This window comes from Gymnoscopelus braueri, assembly GCF_963280865.1.
Source record: "Gymnoscopelus braueri genome assembly, chromosome: 22".
Lineage (NCBI taxonomy): Eukaryota > Metazoa > Chordata > Actinopteri > Myctophiformes > Myctophidae > Gymnoscopelus > Gymnoscopelus braueri.
In genome coordinates this window covers 40,894,288-40,914,328 of record NC_137624.1, presented here as the reverse complement: position 1 = coordinate 40,914,328, position 20,041 = coordinate 40,894,288, and the positions used below count along the sequence as shown (strand labels likewise).

General features: G+C 41.6%; 1 pseudogene across 1 annotated transcript in view; it reads left to right on the top strand.

Moving 5' to 3' along the window:
• The window catches only part of LOC308078126 (transcription factor 7-like 1-B), a 33,842-nt pseudogene extending 14,199 nt beyond the window's left edge, over positions 1 to 19,643 (top strand). Inside the window, exons 4-12 of the transcript XR_013935044.1 lie at positions 7,253 to 7,340; positions 7,908 to 8,028; positions 10,206 to 10,299; positions 11,228 to 11,317; positions 13,377 to 13,493; positions 14,093 to 14,258; positions 15,555 to 15,662; positions 17,566 to 17,623; positions 18,734 to 19,643. The product of XR_013935044.1 is annotated as a transcription factor 7-like 1-B (transcript). The remainder of the gene's footprint in view (positions 1 to 7,252; positions 7,341 to 7,907; positions 8,029 to 10,205; positions 10,300 to 11,227; positions 11,318 to 13,376; positions 13,494 to 14,092; positions 14,259 to 15,554; positions 15,663 to 17,565; positions 17,624 to 18,733) is intronic.
• The last annotated feature ends 398 nt before the right edge of the window (positions 19,644 to 20,041 follow it).

Below are 20,041 nucleotides of genomic sequence, written 5' to 3'. Positions count from 1 at the left end.
CCTTCACAACTTGCGCTGACTTTGCCAGACAGACAGACAGACAGACAGACAGACACAGTCAAGAAACTATTGACAGTCAACAATTCTGAAACGTGCTGCACGCACCCAATACGTTGTAGAAAAGGAACATGGAGTACCTATTATTAGCCTCACATTCTCCCAGATGTTTTAGTGCAGTAGTTGATAAAGCAGTCGGTTTGAATGAGCTTGTTGGGCAGTTTTTTAGAGCTCTGTACCACAAGGAAAAACGAGATCAATCCTATGTCATTAATCCTCTTATTATCCTACTATAAATCTTCTTTGTCTTTCGGCTTCTTCCCGTCGGTGGCCGCCACCAGTGTTGCCAGATTCTGTGAGAGAAACGAGCAACCAGGTCTAGGAAAACCAGCCCAAAAGAAGCGACTATGGGCCACATGAGCACTTTAACATAATACAGCTATTAATATAATTTTTTTCCCAATTTGACCCAAAGACTAAGGAGATATGATTTTTCGAAGATCTAGACTCCTATCCACTTTCTTGTTAACACATTGGGTGCCAGAGGTTTATTAAAATATTATACGTTGAGTGCCAGCATTTCTTCCATCCACTTGCGTTATACATTTCGTGCTGTGAGAAGCCCTGACGCGGAAGTGCATGTAAACAAAGCGTGCGTGCGAGACGGCGGAGGGTCCCGACTAACGCCTGGAACAATAATATTTCCAACGCGACCCTCCATTGCAGCGTGATCGCCGATCGAAAACGGCTCGTTTCCACCACATTAAAAAGAAATGGAGATATTAAGCTTTTAATCAAGGAGATAACATTGAAAACGCCGACCGGAAGGATTTTTGACATGGAGCCACATCCAGCCTCTTCTTCTCAGAAACTGCTTGGGTGATGTCAAAGTTTCGTTTTAGCGCCCCACGTGGCCCACATGTATAAAAATAGAATTGGGTCAAAAACGGTCCGGACCGTTTTCGGCACTTCTCGTTTGGACCCTCAAAAACGGTCCGGACCGTTTTCGGCACTTCTCGTTTGGACCCTCAAAAACGGTCCGGACCGTTTTCGGCACTTCTCGTTTGGACCCTCAAAAACGGTCCGGACCGTTTTTGGCATTCAATGTGTTAACTTAAAACTTAAAAATTCTGTATCTCGGCTCCTGAGTACTTTTTTTGGCACTGGCTAAAAAAATATGAAAATACTTCTGGCAGTTAATGGGTTAACGACGCATAACAATGTCCACGGGCACGACGTGAGCTTGTAGATCTGCTATTTTTGGCTAGAGTGCTCCTCAGAAAAAGGGATGCTAGGGTTCAAGTGGTTAAGGTAAAAAAGAATAATCATATCACACAAAGATTTGGCGGACCCCCTGTAGTAACTCTGAGGACCCCCTAGGGGTCCCGGACCCCCTGTTGAAGACCCCTGCTCTAATGCAGTGGTTCTCAACCTGTGGGTGGAGACCCTCAGGGGGGGTCCCCACATGCTTTTGGGGGGGTCCCCGGATGACAGTAAAGACCTATTCACTACCTAAAAAAAAAAAAGAGCCAAAATGTCAATAAATATAAGAAAGAGGCAAACATTTTGAAAATAGCCGATCTACAAGCTCACAACGCCTGGCAGCAGTGCGAGGCGTTGTGAGCTTGTAGATCGGCTATTTTCACAATATTTATCTGTGGAACGGAGTCGAACCAAATGTAATGCCCCAACTCCTACAATTCCAAGTGCTTGTCTGGGTGTGTGTGTGTGGGGGGGGGGGGGGTCCCACTTCTAATATGATTATTTTGGGGGGGGGGGTCATGGCCTGAAAAGGTTGCGAACCACTGCTCTCATGTACCACTATAAGGCGCACCGTCAGTGCGCCTTATAGTGCGGATGCGCCTTATAATGCGGTGCGCCCTATATATGAAAATAATACCTTTTATTGAAGGTGCGCCTTATAGTGCGGAAAATACGGTAGTAATTTCTGATCCTGTCGATCCTTTGTCACTCCTAAAGAGAACCATAGCCATCCTCAATTCTGCCACCTCCGCCTATCCTACTGTATAAATGAAGGAAACCCTCTGTCCGTCAGTCTGTCCGATCCGCGTTTCTCTCCTCGGTGGGGTTGAGCTCAATTGATTTGAACTTGCAGACGGGCGTTGACCATTAGCATAATGCAGACAGACGGCGAGGAAGCCAGTTGTTTTCACTCTTCCAAAACTTAAACTATGCATAACCGGGCACATAACTCAAAAGAATGCATATAGTTTGGCTGCGCACATCGCCAGGTATGGACTAATTGTTGTTGTTGTTGTTATTATTATTATTATTATTATTATTATTATTATTATAAACCCTAAAATAGTACCAGCACAAATAATATAGTTGATGTCAGCATGGATTAAAGTTCTCAGTCACCACACCACGTTATATTGCCAGCTGGAGGAGGGGGGGGGGGGGTGGGTGGGGGGTGGGAACCGCACATGTTGTTCAGTTCAGGAGAGTCTTCCTGGTAGGAGGCGCTTTTATTTCCTATCTCCTACCTCCTCAGTGATGCCTCCTAATCCTAAGCCCTAGCTCCCGAGCTAGGACACAATAGTGACTTCATGCTTCCCATTGTGTGTGTGTGAGTGTGAGTATGTGTGTGTGTGTGTGTGTGCATTCATCTATATGGTATTTCTAACAGCTGCTTTCAGTTAACAACTCACAGCCAGAGCTTCCCTGGGCCTCAGAATGGGGGGCTGTGTGTAAGTGTGTAAGTGTGTGTGTTGCGCGCATTCGTGCGTGCACCACATTTCTGCCAGATGAGATGTTGTGTGTACACATAGGACTTTCTGTTGCATTACTGCCAAGTTATCAGCAATGCTTTATTGCCAAAGTATGGGAGATATTATACACACAGAATGTGCTGTTGTATGAGGTGAAGACAATTAACACAAAATGCTGCACACTGCAACTTACTGCACTCAGGGGCAATTGCATAATTGTGGAACATAGACTGAACCAGCTGTTCTCAATGCCTGTGTGTTTGGGCCTGTGCCTCCTCGCTCTTATCCAATGTCTTTGGCCTCTTAACCTACTAAGACCGGGAACGCATCTGTGTCATTTTTTTTTTATTTCTTTGGGCTATTCAAACGAGCTTGTAGATCTGCTCGTTTTGAAAAATTGTGAAAATGTGTGCAAATCTTTGAATATAAATATATATATATTTTTTTTCTCAAATCTTTGCTTCTGGGGGAATTCTACAAATGTCTTCTAAATCCTAGTTTAAAAAATATATATATATGTTGCTATAATCAGTGAACTTTTTCATGTCAAGGACCCCCAAAATTATATGTATTTTGGCCTCGGACCCCCATCTCAAAATATCTTGATCCAGGGGACCCCCCCCTCAGAAGTTGTAACAGAGTTAAAAATGGAAAAACAGATGTTCAAAGACTTTTCACGATTTTTCAAATAAATAGCAGATCTACAAGCTCATAGCGCTATGAGCTTGTATATCTGCTATTTTTGAATAGCTCAAAGAAATCTAAAAATGACTCAGATGCGTGTCACCCCGGATTGAATGGGTTAAGGATGTTGGTGATAGTGGCTTGACTTTTCCCATAGATAACTCTGTGTAGTGCATTTGAAAATGATCATCTGGCCACATTGGTCTCTCTTTTCCCCCCCATAGATATTTATAAATAAAGCATAAAACTAAATCCAGAACACACACACGTCACACATACTGTACGCTAATATGTGACGTAATACATAAACCTCAATGTTGAAGCCTTTTGCCAAGCTTCTACATTTGTCCTTGGGTTTCATTTTCACCGTCTTTGCCAAATTTCATTCCCTGAAGAACAGCTCTGTGTCAGGAGGACAGAATGATGGTTTCCTATTAAAATAAATGTTTTGCATCGTGGCTACGAGCTGTGCGACCTCCTCTCTTTTTCCTTTTTTATTATTACACTGTTAACCCAATAACGTTCTGTGTCTGAACGTCATTGGTATACGAGGAGAAAAGACAACTACTGTAGACTAGGGCTGTCAACTTTCCTCAGAAATGATATTCGAATATTGGTCTTAAAAATTGCCAGATATTCGAATATATTTGAATATTATTATTATTATTATATATATATTTTTGTTCTTTTTAAAATATTTTTCAAAAAAAAAATGTTGACAGAAACAATACAAAAGACAATGTATCGAGTGCTCGGATCCAATAAAATATATCTTTTGTTCGTTTTTCTAAAAAACATTGTTTTTTGTATTTTCCCTGTCAAATAAGCATAAACAAAAATAAAACATTTTTTTCCCCTTTTTTTTAAATATTCGAATATTAATTTTCATATTCGAATATACATATTTTCCCCATATTCGAGGAATATTCGAATATTAATTCACCAGCCCTACTGTAGACTTAGTTTAGACGGGGAAGACAAGTTAATCATGTGTGTGTGTGTGTGTGTGTCCAACAGGAACAGTAGCAGGTTCAGAGGGCGTGGGAACACTAATGCTACTATGTGCGATATATGATAAATGATAGTAATTATGATTGAATAACTAGCGTTATACCACGGCCACAGAGAATACTTGATACTGATGATGGGGCTTAGATGAGGGTGTGCATTCTTTGTGCGGTAACCACACAGCTGCATTCTCATTACCGTCCTACATTGATACACATGCATAATAAAAATGTATTCTCATTGAAACACATTAACCATACGTCCCGCTGTGGCCAGGTTTTGGCGAGCACAGTCGCGCACAAACCTCCGTGCACAATAAAGAGCGTGAGCAATGCTTTTGTTTTTGGTGGGTTCCTAGCAGTGTTGATTTCGTCGACTAAAACTATGACAAAAACTGTTGGTCGACTACCTTTTTTCACTGACGAAAACTAAATAAAAACTAAAATATAAACTAAGCTATGATGACTGAAACTAAGACTAAATATATTGACAATTTCGTCAAAAAAAATAAATTGGACTAAAAGTTAGTGAGGGACTAGTGGAGAAGAGATCCAGTAGAACTAAAAGACAAGTCATTTTATGTTTGGTTGCGCTCGGGTGTTGCGCTCGGGTGTTGCGCTCGGGTGTTGCGCTCTGAAAATAGCAGATCTACAAGCTCACAACGCGTCGCAGCGTTGTGAGCTTGACTAAATCAACTGTAGATTTAGTTGACTATAATCTTATGATATTTAGTAGACTAAAACTTGACAAAAACTAAAACATTTCAGATGACTAAAATATGACAAACTAAATGGAATTTTATTCCAAAGGCTATGACTAAATCTAAATCAAAATTTGCTGTCAAAATCAACACTGGTTCCCAGCGTATGGCAGCGTAAGAATGTTCCCATGTTCCCATAGTGTCATTTATCCTGGATGGGTTCTTTGGAGTGATTAACCCATTAAAACGGGGAACGCATCTGTGTAACCACTTTAACCATTATTTTATACTTTGGCTATTCAAAAATAGCAGATCTACAAAGCTCATAGCGTGGCACTCGGTGCCACGCTATGAGCTTTGTAGATCTGCTATTCTTATTATTATTGTGAAACTGTAAATCTTCGAATATAAAATATTTCTTAAAGTGAACATTTTTTTAACTCAAATATTTGCTGCTGGGGGGTCCCTGGAACAACATATTTTGAGATCCGTGGGCCAAATACATATCCTTTTTGGGGGCACTTGACATGGAAAGGTTTGAGAAAAAACTGAAAAAGCAAAGATTAGTTACAAATATTCGCTTTAAAATGGTTTTTAAAAAAAATAGCAGATCTACAAGCTCATAGCACGGCACTATGAGCTTGTATATCTGCTATGTTTGAATAGCCCAAAGTATAAGATGATGGTTAAAGAGGTTAAAATCTAAAATGACGGATGCTTTCTCGGTCTTACCATGGGGTTGAAATGTACGTGGTGTTTGTAAACGTGGGAAGAAGGTATTATTAACACTGATGTGGGTTTCTACTTATTCTTATGTCCTTATTCTTTGTGCAGAAATCAGTAGTGGTGAGCGAGTGCCAAACCTCAAATGGAAAACAAAGATTCAGTACATTTCTAGACGTCAGGCTTGTGATTACAACCATATTAACGGCGTCATGCACACACACACTCCTTTTATAAAGCAGGACTATTGTCAGCTGACTCACTCAGATGGTACTAATTTCTAGGTCCTTACTACAGATTCTTCCACTTTGTTACAGCAGTGAAGTCATGTTTTAATCCAAGACTGATGAACATGAAGAACAAACGTCTCTATTCAAAGAGCATTTATCCAAAACATGAAAAAAATAATACTTTTCGAAATCATAGAATATTATTCTTCACAACGATCGGCCCGCCGATCGCTTTAACCCTTTTAAGCATCTGTGTCATTTTTTTATTTGAGCTAACAAAACATTATTTTACACTTTGGCTATTCAAAAATAGCAGATCTACAAGCTCATAGCGCGGCACCGAGTGCCGCGCTATGAGCTTGTAGATCTGCTATTTTTGAAAAACCCAGAAAATGTGTGCAAATCTTTGAATATATATTATTTTAAAGCGGATTTTTAAAAACTCAGATCTTTGCTTCTGGGGGTCCCTGGAACAAAATATTTGAGATGGGGGTCCGCGGCGAAATACATATCATTTTGGGGGTCCTTGACATGGAAAAGCTGGAGCACCACTGATATAGCAACATACTGTTAGGATTTAGAAAGAAAAAAATGTATAAGTATTTGGCCGCGAACCCCCATCTGAAAATGTTTTGCTCCAGGGACCCCCAGAGGCACAGATTGGAGTAAAAAAAAAATCGCTTTAAAACATTTTCAAAAGATTATTCCGAGATTTACGAACATTTTCCCCCATTCTTCAAAGATCTACAAGCTCGTAGCGCGTCACTCGGTGCTGCGCTATGAGCTTGTATATCTGCTATTTTTTTAATAGCCAAAGAAATCTTAAAAATGACACGGATGCGTTCCGGCTCTTAGGCTGCAATGTGTGCAGTTTGTCTGATTGATCACCCCTGTGAGGTTAAAAGGAGCAGGCTAAACGGCTTGAATTGCAATACGTAAATTACTTAAAAAAGAGTAACGTATTACACTTACTGAGTATCTTGGCCAACAGTGCTAAATGATGACACGTTGCAGGTTTTGGTACAACATTACAAACTCTCCCACTAGTTATTGTTGGTGAATGACAGTCTGTTCAGCTTTTTGTTGACCAAACTATTTTCTTCCTTCCCTTTTTTATCCATCCATCCATCATTCATTCATTCATTCATTCATTCCTCTGTTCTCTCCTCCTGCTACAGTACCTGCAGATGGCTCAGTGGCCTCTACTGGACGTTCCGGGGACAGCAGCGCTCACAGACCCTCGCTCCCCCCCCCCCTTCCCACCTGGTAAGACCTACTGTAGATCTACATACACACCAGACCTACTCTAGATCTACATACACACCAGACCTACTCTAGATCTACATACACACCAGACCTACTCTAGATCTACATACACACCAGACCTACTCTAGATCTACAAACACACCAGACCTACTCTAGATCTACATACACACCAGACCTACTCTAGATCTACATACACACCAGACCTACTCTAGATCTACATACACACCAGACCTACTCTAGATCTACATACACACCAGTGTAAATTTTTACATTTCTTTTTTGATTAGATAGTCAGTCTTTTTAATAAAATTCCCTTTTAGTTTTATTATAAAAATGTGAAAGGTTTTAGTTGATTTTAGTCAACAAAAATGATTTTTTTGGCAGGCCTTGATGGCGCTGTAATGCCTTATTTATACTTGCCTGTATGCCCGAAAATAGACGATCTGCAAGCTCACAAGACAACGCTGCGCACTGTGACACGTATATTTTTGTTGATTATTTAAGTCTTGTGTGTCTTCCTTCTGTGTGTGTGTGTGTGTGTGTGTGTGTGTGTGCGTGTGTCCACAGTCTAATAAGGTACCCGGCTTGCAGCACCCCCACATATCCCACCTGTCTCCGCTGCTGTCCTACAGCCCGGACCCTTTCTCCTCCCCTCGGACCCCCCCCTCGCACCTCTCTCCTGATGCAGGTGGGTCAATAACAGGCTTAACCCCTTCACTTCCACAAACCTCACATTTAACCCCATACGTTTTGTTGAGCCCCCTCAGGGCTCTATGCCTGTGGTTCTCAAACGTTTTCGTATCAAGGACCCCCAAATTAATATGTATGTGGAAAAACATATATTCAAATCTTTGAATATATGTTTTTTTAAAGCGAACATTTGTAACTGTGAAATGTCTCAACAAATGTCTTCATTTTTCTGAAAAACCTTTGTTGCTGTATATCAGTGATGCTCAAACTTCTTCTTGTCAAGGATATTATTGGTTATGTTTTTGTCCGCCGATCCCCATCAAAATGTTGTTCCAGGGACCCCCCACACCCCCCAGAAGGGTTGCCAGATCTGCTTATTATAATTTCCCCACAAGATTTTATTTGAAAATAGCCGATCTACATGCGACACGTTGTGAGCTTGTAGATCTGCTATTTTCAAATAGCTGATGTACATGTTAAAGTGCTCATGTGGCCCATAGTCGCTTCTTTTGGGCTGGTTTTCCTAGACCTGGTTGCTTGTTTCCCTCACAGAATCTGGCAACACTGGCCCCCCAGAAGCAAAGATTTGAGTTACAAATGTTGTTTAACAAAAAAAAATGTTTTCAGTTCAAAGATTTGCACAAAATGTTCAAGATCTTTAAAAAAATTATAATGTCTGTAGCTAAAATCTAAAATGACACGGATGCGTTCCCAGATTGAATGGGTTAACGGAATGCAACGGAACAGACCTGCAGTGATGCGAGGCGGTAGAACAGGGGTCTTCAACAGGGGGTAACTCTGAGGACCCCCAGGGGGTCCTCAGAGTTACTACAGAGGGTCCGCCAAATCTTTATGTGATGTGATTTCTTTTTTTTTTACATTAACCACTTGAACCCTAGCATCCCTTTTCTGAGGAGAACTTAAGCCAAAAATAGCCGATCTACAAGCTCACAACGCCTCGCAGCGCGAGGCATTGTGAGCTTGTAGATCTGCTCTTTTTGAGTTATAGGTGTAGAGGGCAAAAAGAGCACCAAAACTTTATCTGAAATAAAAAAAATTACAATATAGAGGGGGTCCCTGCTTCATCTCTCTCTCAGCTAGGGGGTCCTTGGCCTGAAAACGTTGAAGACCCCTGGCCGAAATGATCAAACTTATTTGTTGTGCAAAACTGCAAATACGATAAAGAAAGTCCCAAAGTAAAACGGAGCTACTGTAACCATCAGTGAAGCTAATAAAAAATACTTAGGATACCCCGGACACATAGTAGTAAAGTAAAGTTTATGCTGTAAATGTTCCACAGCATAAATCAACACAAAATGTTGTTGTTCAGTATTGAATCCATAGTATTTCTACACATCATCCCATGTAACTTTAATTGTAAGCACATTTCAGAGCTAAGGGCCAACCCCCTCACATGACCTAAATATAAGCGCCACGATTGGTTCGAAAACCTTAACTTGGAACACAGACGTGAAGGATGGTCGATTTGTCTCGCCCCGGACCTCCGGTCCCTGGGGGGGGGGGGGGGGGGGAGTCAAAAATATCTAAAACAGCAGATCTATAAGCTTGTGTCGTGATGCGACGTGTTGAGTATCTGTATCTGTAATCCTCAACAATTATCTGTATCAACAATTAGTATTATTACTAACATCTGAATCAGTGTTGATTATGTCAGCAATTCTTTTTCTTCGTTTTAGTCATTGTCTTTTGAATAAAATTCCATTTAGTTTTAGTCATGTTTTAGTCATCTGAAATGTTTTAGTTTTTGTCTAGTTTTAGTCGACTAAATATCATAAAATTATAGTCGACTAAAATGTATGTTGGCGGTGCCTTGATGGCGTCGTAATGGCTGCTTTTACACTTGGTTGCATGCTGAAAATAGCAGATCTACAAGCTCACAACGCGTTGTGAGCTTGTAGATCTGCTATTTTCAGAGCGCAACACCCGAGTCCAACCAAACATAAGATTACTTCCCTCACTAACGTCTATTTTTTATTTTTTGACGAAATTGCCAATATATTTAGTCTTAGTTTTAGTCATCATAGCTTAGTTTTTATTTAGTTTTCGTCAGTGAAAAAAGGTAGTCGACAAACATTTTTCGTCATAGTTTTAGTCGACGAAATCAACAGAATGCATTTGTTGAGTGTGTGCGTGTGCATTGCCTCCTCCCTGCAGGGATGTCTCGGACCCCCCACCCAGCGGAGCTGTCCCCCTACTACCCCCTCTCTCCTGGAGGCATGGGCCAGATCCCACACCACCTGGGATGGCTGTGAGCAACACACACACACACACACACGCGCACACGCACACGCACACGCACACACTGCACAACTACACGTGCAGAGACAGAAAAAGAAACACACACGTACGCGCTAGACGTTCTGCCTCAGGGTGGCTATTAAAGTAGTCTGTCAAAGCAGTGGTGGGGAAAGTACATCTTTTATTTGAGTAAAAGTATCAATACAGCAATGTAGAAATACTCTGCTACAAGTAAAAGTCTGGAATTCAAAATTTACTTGAGGACCAAAAGTAGAAAGTATTCATACATATTTCCCATTTCACAAGTTTTCAAATGTATAAAATGCATAAAAATCTTTTGTAAATAGCAGATCTACAAGTTCACAATGGATCGCATTGGGAGCTTGTAGATCGGCTATTTACAAATGGCCGAAATGTACATACGGGTAAGGCTGAAGTGGTTACTGTATGTTTTGTAATAATAATCAAAATCTACAAAGTAACTAGTAACTAAAGTTTTCAAATAATTGTCGCAGAGTAAAAGTACAATATTTGCCTCTGAGATGTAGTGGAGTAGAAGTAAAAGTACTGAACATTGGAAACTTTACTTTACTTACTTTACACCACTGCTGTCAAGCCACATTATCTCTTCTACAATCTTTTCCGATGCTACAGAGAGTGTGTAATTCTGCCCGGTAACACACGACACTGTCATACGACAATACATTTAAACATTTAAGGCGAAAGCATTTGAAAGTCGCGGGAACCAAATACCAATAAGTCTGTCTCAAGGGACTACTATTAAAGTCACATATACACACACACACACACACACACACACACACACACACACACACACACACGTCCATCCATCCATCATCCATTCTTATCCGTATTTTTTTTTACATCCTTTAAAATCCTTGTTTCTCCCTCACCCCCCCCCCCCCCCCCTCCCCCAGGCAACAAGGACAGTCCATGTACCCAATCACTGCAGGGGGCTTCAGACCCTCTTATCCTGCTGCTCTGGCTATGAACGCTTCAATGTCAAGGTGTGTGTGACTGTGTGTGTGTGTGTGACTGTGTGTGTGTGTGACTGTGTGTGTGTGTGACTGTGTGTGTGTGTGTGTGTACACTTTTATATTACTATACTTGTGAGGGCCAAATGAATGAATGAATATGTTTCATTTCGAACATTAACCCTTTAAGACCTGAGGCGATTCTTAAAAATGTTTTCTAAATCCTAACAGTTTTTTGAAAAAAAAACATTAAAATAAAATTCTCAAGATTTTTCAAAAATAGCAGATCTACAAGCTCATAGTGCGGCACTCGGTGCCGCGCTATGAGCTTGTATATCTTCTATTTTTGAATAGCCAAAGAAATCTAAAGTTACACAGATGGGTTCCAGGTCCTAATGGGTTAATTAAAAAAAACTAATAAAATACAAAAATGAAAAAGTAAAAAGTGTGAAACTTATAAACTCCTCCCCCCCTTTTCACTGTTATTTTTTTTCTTCCAAAAATGTATTCACAACCCAAACATCTCCACTGCATGTTCAAAGAAAACATAAAAATAGAACAATTAAAATAACCGTCAGTAATAAACAAATTAATAATAAAACCAACCTGTTGATACTCTCTCTATCTGAAAACAGCCGTTCCACAGGTCCCTCCTCATCCAAATACCTCTTAAATATGATATTTTCATATGCCTTCTTGAAGTAATTCATATTTGGCCTTCGTAGTACTAGTACCTCCACACTCCAGTCCATTCCATAAATTCACTCCATGAACTGAAATGCACATACTTTTCAATGTTGAATTTACACAATGTATTTTGAGATTAAGCTCTCGTCTCAAATTGTAAGTAACCCCATTCTCTATCACCGAACATCTTTTGTATGTTACCTGGCAATAACTTGTTTCTTTGCTCTAAACATATAATAGTGCAGTCTAGTATTCGACAAGGTCCATGAACTTCATTAGCCTGGTAAACCCTCCCTCCGGAAATCTCATTTGTAATTTATTGAGTCTGGCATGATCGCCCATTCGGCAATTTGGCTGTGGGCTGGAGTTGGGCGGGAGTAATACCGTTGACTGACGACCCCTTCAGCCAATCAGCAGTGTTCCCCTTCAGCCAATGAGCAGTGCATTTTTACCACCTCCAGACTAATGTGACGCAACGGGACTTTTGAGACGGCCATGCCCAAAATAGGTTGCCTTATTCGGATACATGCGTGTCCGGTTCTCTGAATTTTTATTTTTAAATAGGCTCTGTCATGATTAATTGACCACATATATGAAGTTAAACAACTAAATTCTATCCAAACGATATCTTGAAAGTAAATTCTGTGCCTCAAAAAAGAAGTTTGAGAGCGTTTTAAAGTTTTAAAACCGAAAGTAAAAACAACAATGGCTGCCGTTCCATTTTGGTCGGCTGCACTCGGATCCATTCGGGTTCACTCACACTCGCCACCTGATTGGCCAACTTTCACTGTCAATCACAGAACGATGAGCGAGGACCAGGCTAAGGACGCTGATAGGCTCGTCCACTTGGTGAACGGGCAAGAAACGCCCAGATAAGCCTTCAGGCCAGACTCCTTCCTGAAATCAAATGGAAATGAGATTTTCCGGAGGGAAGGGCTTTACCAGGCTAGAACTTCATGGCATGTGATTGTGAAAACAGTATATTTGTGTGTAAATGTACCCACCGGTTTAGTAGAATTTGAGAAACGCACGTAGTGAGGACAATTTTCCTGGAGCTCACGAGAGAAATGGTCGTTTCTGAAAATAGCCGGCTATTTGAACTATTTAAAAATAGTAATAAATGGCAAAAATGTATAGGCATAAGGGGTAAGGCGGGGCGCGCAAGAGAGGGTTTAGAATTGAGGTTGCGTGACGGTGTCAATGCACCGAAAATAGCCGATCTACAAGCTCACAACACGAAGTGTTGGGGTTAACATTTCTTATGTTAGGCGTTCTGAAATGTTGATGTCCTCCTCACAAGACTAGCGTAACTCAAACGTGTGCATGCGTTCTGTGCGCTTGCTTCTCTTTGCATTTTGTGACCGCTCTCTGAACATAATTTTAACCCTTTTTGTCTCTCGTTCAGCCTGGTGTCCGGTGGCTTCTCTCCCCACCTGAGTCCGGCCCACCAGTCGTCCATCCCCCACCCTGCCATCGTGCACACGCCCGTCAAGCAGGAGCCCAGAGACTGCAGCCAGTACGGGTAAAACAAAAAACATACACCATCATTTACTTAAAATGGTTCTTTGTGTATACTGTATATATATTTTTTCAATTCATTGTTATTAACCACTTATTAAGCCCTATATAAGTTGCCGTCTGACAAATTGTAGATCATTTAGACACGTGACAACTTAAACCTTACAACAAGTAAATGGTTTCTTAGCAAAGGTGTTTCACCTGAACACTGGGAAACGGTGGTGGCTGGCCAATAGAGTCTAAGTCAAAGAAATTGTCAAAATTAGCCGTTTTTTTTCATCAGATTTTTTAAGTGATTATGGGTCTCGGTTTGGTGTTTTGAGAATATGGTCACCCCTAGGCATGTTACCTGTCTGTGCCCAACACGTTGATCTGAATTCTGCTCATTTACACCAACCACTGGGTGGCAGCAGAGACCTCATGACACAAAGACTGACATACATTTAAAATCATCAGATCAGAATATATGAATGATGAGCTCCCCCTGGTGGAGCACCTGTGAACATCTCTCACTCTAGAGATAATAATAGCTGATCACATACAGCTGTTTTACTCTCTCACTCATGTATATATATATTGTGGATGTGTGTGTTGTGTTTGTAGGAAGGCTCCTGTGCCTGTGGCCAAGGAGAAGGAGGAGGACAAGAAGCCTCACGTCAAGAAGCCTCTGAACGCCTTCATGTTGTACATGAAGGAGCAGAGAGCCAAGGTGGTGTCTGAGTGCACCCTGAAGGAGAGCGCCGCCATCAACCAGATTCTGGGACGCAGGGTCAGTCTCTGTGTGTCTCTGTTGTTATCTCACTCTCTGTCTCTCCTTCTCTCTGTCAGAGAGCCAAGGTGGTGTCTGAGTGCTGGAGGGTAGCTAGCTTGTACAACAGTGTTGATTTTGACAGAACATTTTTCATTTAGTTTTAGTCATAGTCTTTTGAATACAATTCCATTTATTTTTTGTCATATTTCAGTCATTCTGAAATGTTTTAGTTTTTGTCTAGTTTCAGTCGACTAAATATCATAAGATTATAGTCGACTAAATCTACAGTTGATTTAGTCGACTATAATGTATGTTGGCGGTGCCTTGATGGCGTCGTAATGGCTGATTTTACACTCTGTTGCGCTCTGAAAATAGCCGATCTACAAGCTCACAAAGCGCTGTGAGATTTGTGAGGTTATTTTCGGTGCGTCATACTGGCACGCAGGGCCGGCCCTAGGAATTTCGTGGCCCTAAGCAAGATTTTTTTGGGTGGCCCCCCCCAAACACCCCTATTATAAAATCATGTCATTTTTTATTGCATACTAGAATAATAAGGCTAGTTGTTGGATAGGAGATACATGACATAATTACAATATGAAAGTAAATAAAATAAAAAAACGTTTATTTTAATTTTTTATGTGGCCCCCCTTAGTGGTTGTGGCCCTAAGCCAGGGGTTCCCAAAGTTGGGGTCGCGACCCCACTTGGGGTCGCGACCCCACTTGGGGTCGCGGGAGACTGACGGTGGGGTCGCGAAATTATTTTAGGTAGTTAAAAAAAATAATATATATATATATATATATTATATATTTTTTTCAACAGAATGGATGAATTACAACCTAAAATGATTACAAATAGTACATTTGACCATTTTAATACATTTCAAATGCGCAGCGAACGTGCAAGTTTATGTGCATAAATTACCTCCAGGTTTAGATGGGGTCACGAGTCAATGGCCGCCTTATTTTGGGGTCGCGGGCTGAAAAGTTTGGGAACCCATGCCCTAAGCGACCGCTTATATTGCTTATAGCATTGGCCGGCCCTGCTGCACGATTAATCGAAAAAAGATCGTGATCTCGATTCAGACACCTATGCGATCTCGATATTTTTTTTTTTTTTTTGCTTAATATTTTTATATTTACAAGAGAATTGTGTGAGAATCGTGATCTCAATTCTTATGGAGGAAAATCGTGATTCACATTTGAGCAAGAATCGTGCAGCACTATGGCACGCTACTATGTGTAAATCAGTTTTCTTTTAAAGTATGTCTTTGATTGCGATAACCAACAGTGTATTTTTTTTCCCCGTCTCTTCAGTGGCATTCTCTGACCCGCGAGGAGCAGGCTAAGTATTACGACATGGCTCGCAAGGAGAGACAGCTGCACTCCCAGCTCTACCCAGGCTGGTCAGCAAGAGACAACTACGTGAGTTCACATTTCTGATACTGTATAATAATACATTATTAACATGCATACACACCTGGATGGGATTAGCCCATTAAGACCTGGAGAAGCATCTGTGTCATTTTTTTATTTGAGCTAAAAAAAAGGCATTATTTTACACTTTTGGCTATTCAAAAATAGCAGATATACAAGCTCGTAGCGCCATGCTATGAGCTTGTAGATCTGCTATTTTTGGAAAAATCGTGAAAATGTGTGCAAATCTTTGAATATATATTGTTTTAAAGCGAACATTTTGAACTAAAATCTTTGCTTCTGGGGGGTCCCTGGAACATCATATTTTGAGACGGGGTCGGCGGCCAAATACATATCATTTTGGGGGTCCTTGACATGAAAAAGTTTGAGCACCACTGATATAGAAACATACGTTTTTTCAGAATACTGTTGGGATTTAGAAGACATTTTGTAGAATCGGCCTCAGGTCTTAATGGGTTAGGGTTTGGGATCCGTATTCCGGTTCTGGAACCAGAATGTACGAGGCCTTCACGTCTGCTATACAATTACAATACCGGTGGTTCTCAAATGTTTGGTGGAAGTGGTGCTTCACACATGTGTTCGTACTGTAGCTTGTATATCTGGCTGCTATTTTTTTGAAAAATCGTGAAAATGTTTGCAAATCTTTGAATATGTATATATTTTTAAAGCGAACATTTGTAACACAAATCTTGGAACTGGAACTAAATATTTTGAGATGGGGGGGGGGGTCTGCGACCAAATACATATAATGTGGGGGGTCCTTGACATGAAAAAGTTTGAGCACCACTGATATTATAGCAACATAGGTTTTTTCAGAAACCTGTTAGGATTTAGAATACATTTGTAGATGCGTTCCCGGATTGAATGGGTTAAATTTTAAGGACCACCATAACTCTTGAGAGTGTACAGACATTTGTACACTCTCAGAGTTACAGATCTGTACGGGTTCATTTGGTTCCATTTGAACGCTCTGCAGAGTTACAGACCTGTACGGGTTCATTTGGTTCCATTTGAACACTCTGCAGAGTTACAGTCCTGTACGGGTTCATTTGGTTCCATTTGAACACTCTGCAGAGTTACAGACCTGTACGGGTTCATTTGGTTCCATTTGAACGCTCTGCAGAGTTACAGACCTGTACGGGTTCATTTGGTTCCATTTGAACGCTCTGTAGAGTTACAGACCTGTAAGGGTTCATTTGGTTCCATTTGAACGCTCTGTAGAGTTACAGACCTGTAAGGGTTCATTTGGTTCCATTTGAACGCTCTGTAGAGTTAGAGACCTGTAAGGGTTCATTTGGTTCCATTTGAACGCTCTGTAGAGTTACAGACCTGTAGGGGTCCATTTGGTTCCATTTGAACGCTCTGTAGAGTTACAGAACAAGACTCAAACTCATTGCTGGCCACTGTGTGTTTTCAGTGTTTTCTACTGGTTTAACCCATTAAGACCTGAAGCCGATTTCTACAAAATGTCTTCTAAATCCCAACAGTTTTCTGAAAAACTTATGTTTCTATATCAGTGGTGCTCAAACGTTTTCATGTCAAGGACCCCCAAATTGTGTATGTGTATTTGGCCGCGGACCCCCATCTGAAAATATGTTGTTCCAGGGACCCTAAGAAGCAAAGATTTTAGTTAAAAATGTTCGCTTTAAAACAATATATATTCAAAGATTTGCACACATTTTCAAGATTTTTCAAAAATAGCAGATCTACAAGCTCGTAGCGCGGCACTCAGTGCCGCGCTACGAGCTTGTATATCTGCTATTTTTGAATAGCCAAAGTGTAAAATAATGCTTTTTAGCGCAAATGAAAATGTGACACAGATGCTTCTTCAGGTCTTAACGGTTTAATTGTCCAATGTAGAGTCTAACCCTAACGTGTTAATTTTGTGCAGGGTAAGAGGAAGAAGAGGAAGAGGGATATTAATGTGAAGACTGACATGATACCAGAAGGTAAGATTTACATTAAAACATTTTCACGAATATTTACAAACTATTTGTGACTATCAGAAATATTGCTCGCAAGCATATGTCCAGAACGGTGACCCCAGGTTTAAATCTGATGCATAATGGCTGATACCGATATAGTCAAATGACAGCCAATATACTGTACGTCCCAAATACAGTCGGGCAAGTAGGAATATAGCTAGTAGAAAAATAGCTTGTAGAAAAATAGCAGCAAGTCGGAAGTAGAATCTCATGGTGGCGCTAACAGGCACTATACAATCTCGGAACCCATTCGGTAAAAAAGAAAGGGTTGTTTGTGCTTCTGGGGGCACCGCCTCCCTTTTTTGTGTAGAAACAGGAACTCTGTTTGGCTCCTCCCCTTTCTTAGTCCACTTCCTCCCGGGTGCTTCTGTGTTTATTCCTACCAACAACAACACTACATGTTTAGGGCAGTGGTGCTGTCTTGAGAGATTAGTAGAAACATAGCAAGCTTTAGTTGTTAACGCATTGAACATATCTGAGTAGTGCTGTCACGATTACAATTTTCGGTTGACGATTAAAAGTTTAATTCAATTTAATTGTCTCTCTGTCGTTGAACACTATTGGAACATTGTGAATAAAAATACAATTTCTGTTTGGCTTTTAGCCTTCGTAAACAAAGGTTGCACAGGGTAGATATGACAAATAACACATATTTAATTAATTACACTATTAAACATGAATAGTAGAGAAAAAAAAATCTACAAGATGCCCTTTGAGCTTGTAGATCTGCTATTTCCACTATTTTTGTCATTTAAAAAATAAGAAAAAAAACTATATTTTTATTTTTTATCCTGCGATTTTGTAACCCTTATTTATCACCCGGTGCCAATTTTCTAAGTGATCCTGGGCGCTACACTCCCCTCACCAGCCTAGGTGAGGGGAGTGTAGCGCCCATATGAACATTTTTAACATGAAAATGATTATGACGATTGTGCAAAAAAAAGAATTGCGATTATCTCAAATAATTGCGATTAGGCGATTATGTAATAATTGTGACAGGCCTATATCTTGAGTGTAGCTCGTAGTAAAGCCGATAAAAAGAAAACTCATCCCAACGTTTTGTGTAATCGGCAGCGTCCGCGGAGCCGTTCCCGCCGCAGCCCAAGAGGCCCTGCGCGCCGTCCTCCTCGTTGTCGTGCGGACCTCAGCAGGAGAAGCCTCAGCACCACCATGGCGCGCCTCACCACCACCACCACCACCAGCACCACCAGCAGCACCAGCAACAACACCACCATCATCCTCACCTGACGCACACACACCTGTCTCAGGCCAGCCCCGCCTCCTCCCTGGACTCCCCCGCCACGCCCACCACGGCGCTGGCCTCGCCCGCCGCCCCGGCGCCCACGCACACCGAGCAGCACGCCGCCGCCTCCTCCTCCGCCACGCACTCCCACCACGGCGACTACACCACGTCGCCGGCCTCGGCCTCGGCGGAGCAGGTGCAGCCCCTGTCCCTCACCACCAAGCCACACAGGGACCACCAGGCGCAGCACCAGACCCACCTCCACTCCCACTCCTCCTTCATGTCCAACAACAACGCCAAGATCTCAGGGCCTCCTCATCATCTCGCCAGATCCACCTCCTCCTCCTCCTCCACCGCCTCCTCCACTTCCTCCTCCTCTTACATGTGTTCGACGTCCGGGCGGAAAACTCCCCCCGGCGGTCCGCTCCCCCTCTCCTCCTCCTCCTCCTCCCACCACCACTCCCGTCCTCCTTTCCCTCTCCCGCACCCTGCTCCCTCCTCCGCCTCCGTTAGCCAATCGGTGCCGAGCTCCTCCCACCATGCCTTAGCCCAATCCCAGCCGCTCTCGCTAGTGACCAGAACCAGTCATTAAAAAAGAGAGAGTGGCGAGTGTCTTTTATACTGTGTGTGTGTACACCATACTTTATTTCCTTTTTTATGCCTGATTTATATAGGGCTCCTCCTGTCCACGGAAAGTGTTTTATTGAGCTGGCAGTGCCTAGTCCGTTGGTTCTCAGAGTGGGGTCCTTGGGGGGGAGGGGGGGGGGGGGGTGGTTCTAGGGGGTCCCCAGCAAAATGTGTTAACCCGTTAAAGCCTGAGTCCGATTCTTCAAATGTTCTAAATTCTAACAGTTTTTTGAAAAAAATATAAAAAATATTTTTTCACTATTTAAAAAAAATAGCAGATCTACAAGCTCATAGCGCGGCACTCGGTGCCGCGCTATGAGCTTGTATATCTGCTATTTTTCAATAGCCAAAGAAATCTTACAGTGACACAGATGCGTTCCAGGTCTTAATGGGTTAATATAGCATCACAATAACTCGGTGCCGTGCTATGTAGATCTATTATTTTTGAATTGTGCAAATCTTTGAATGTATATTTTTTAAAGCAAACATTTGTAACTCAAATCTTTGCTTCT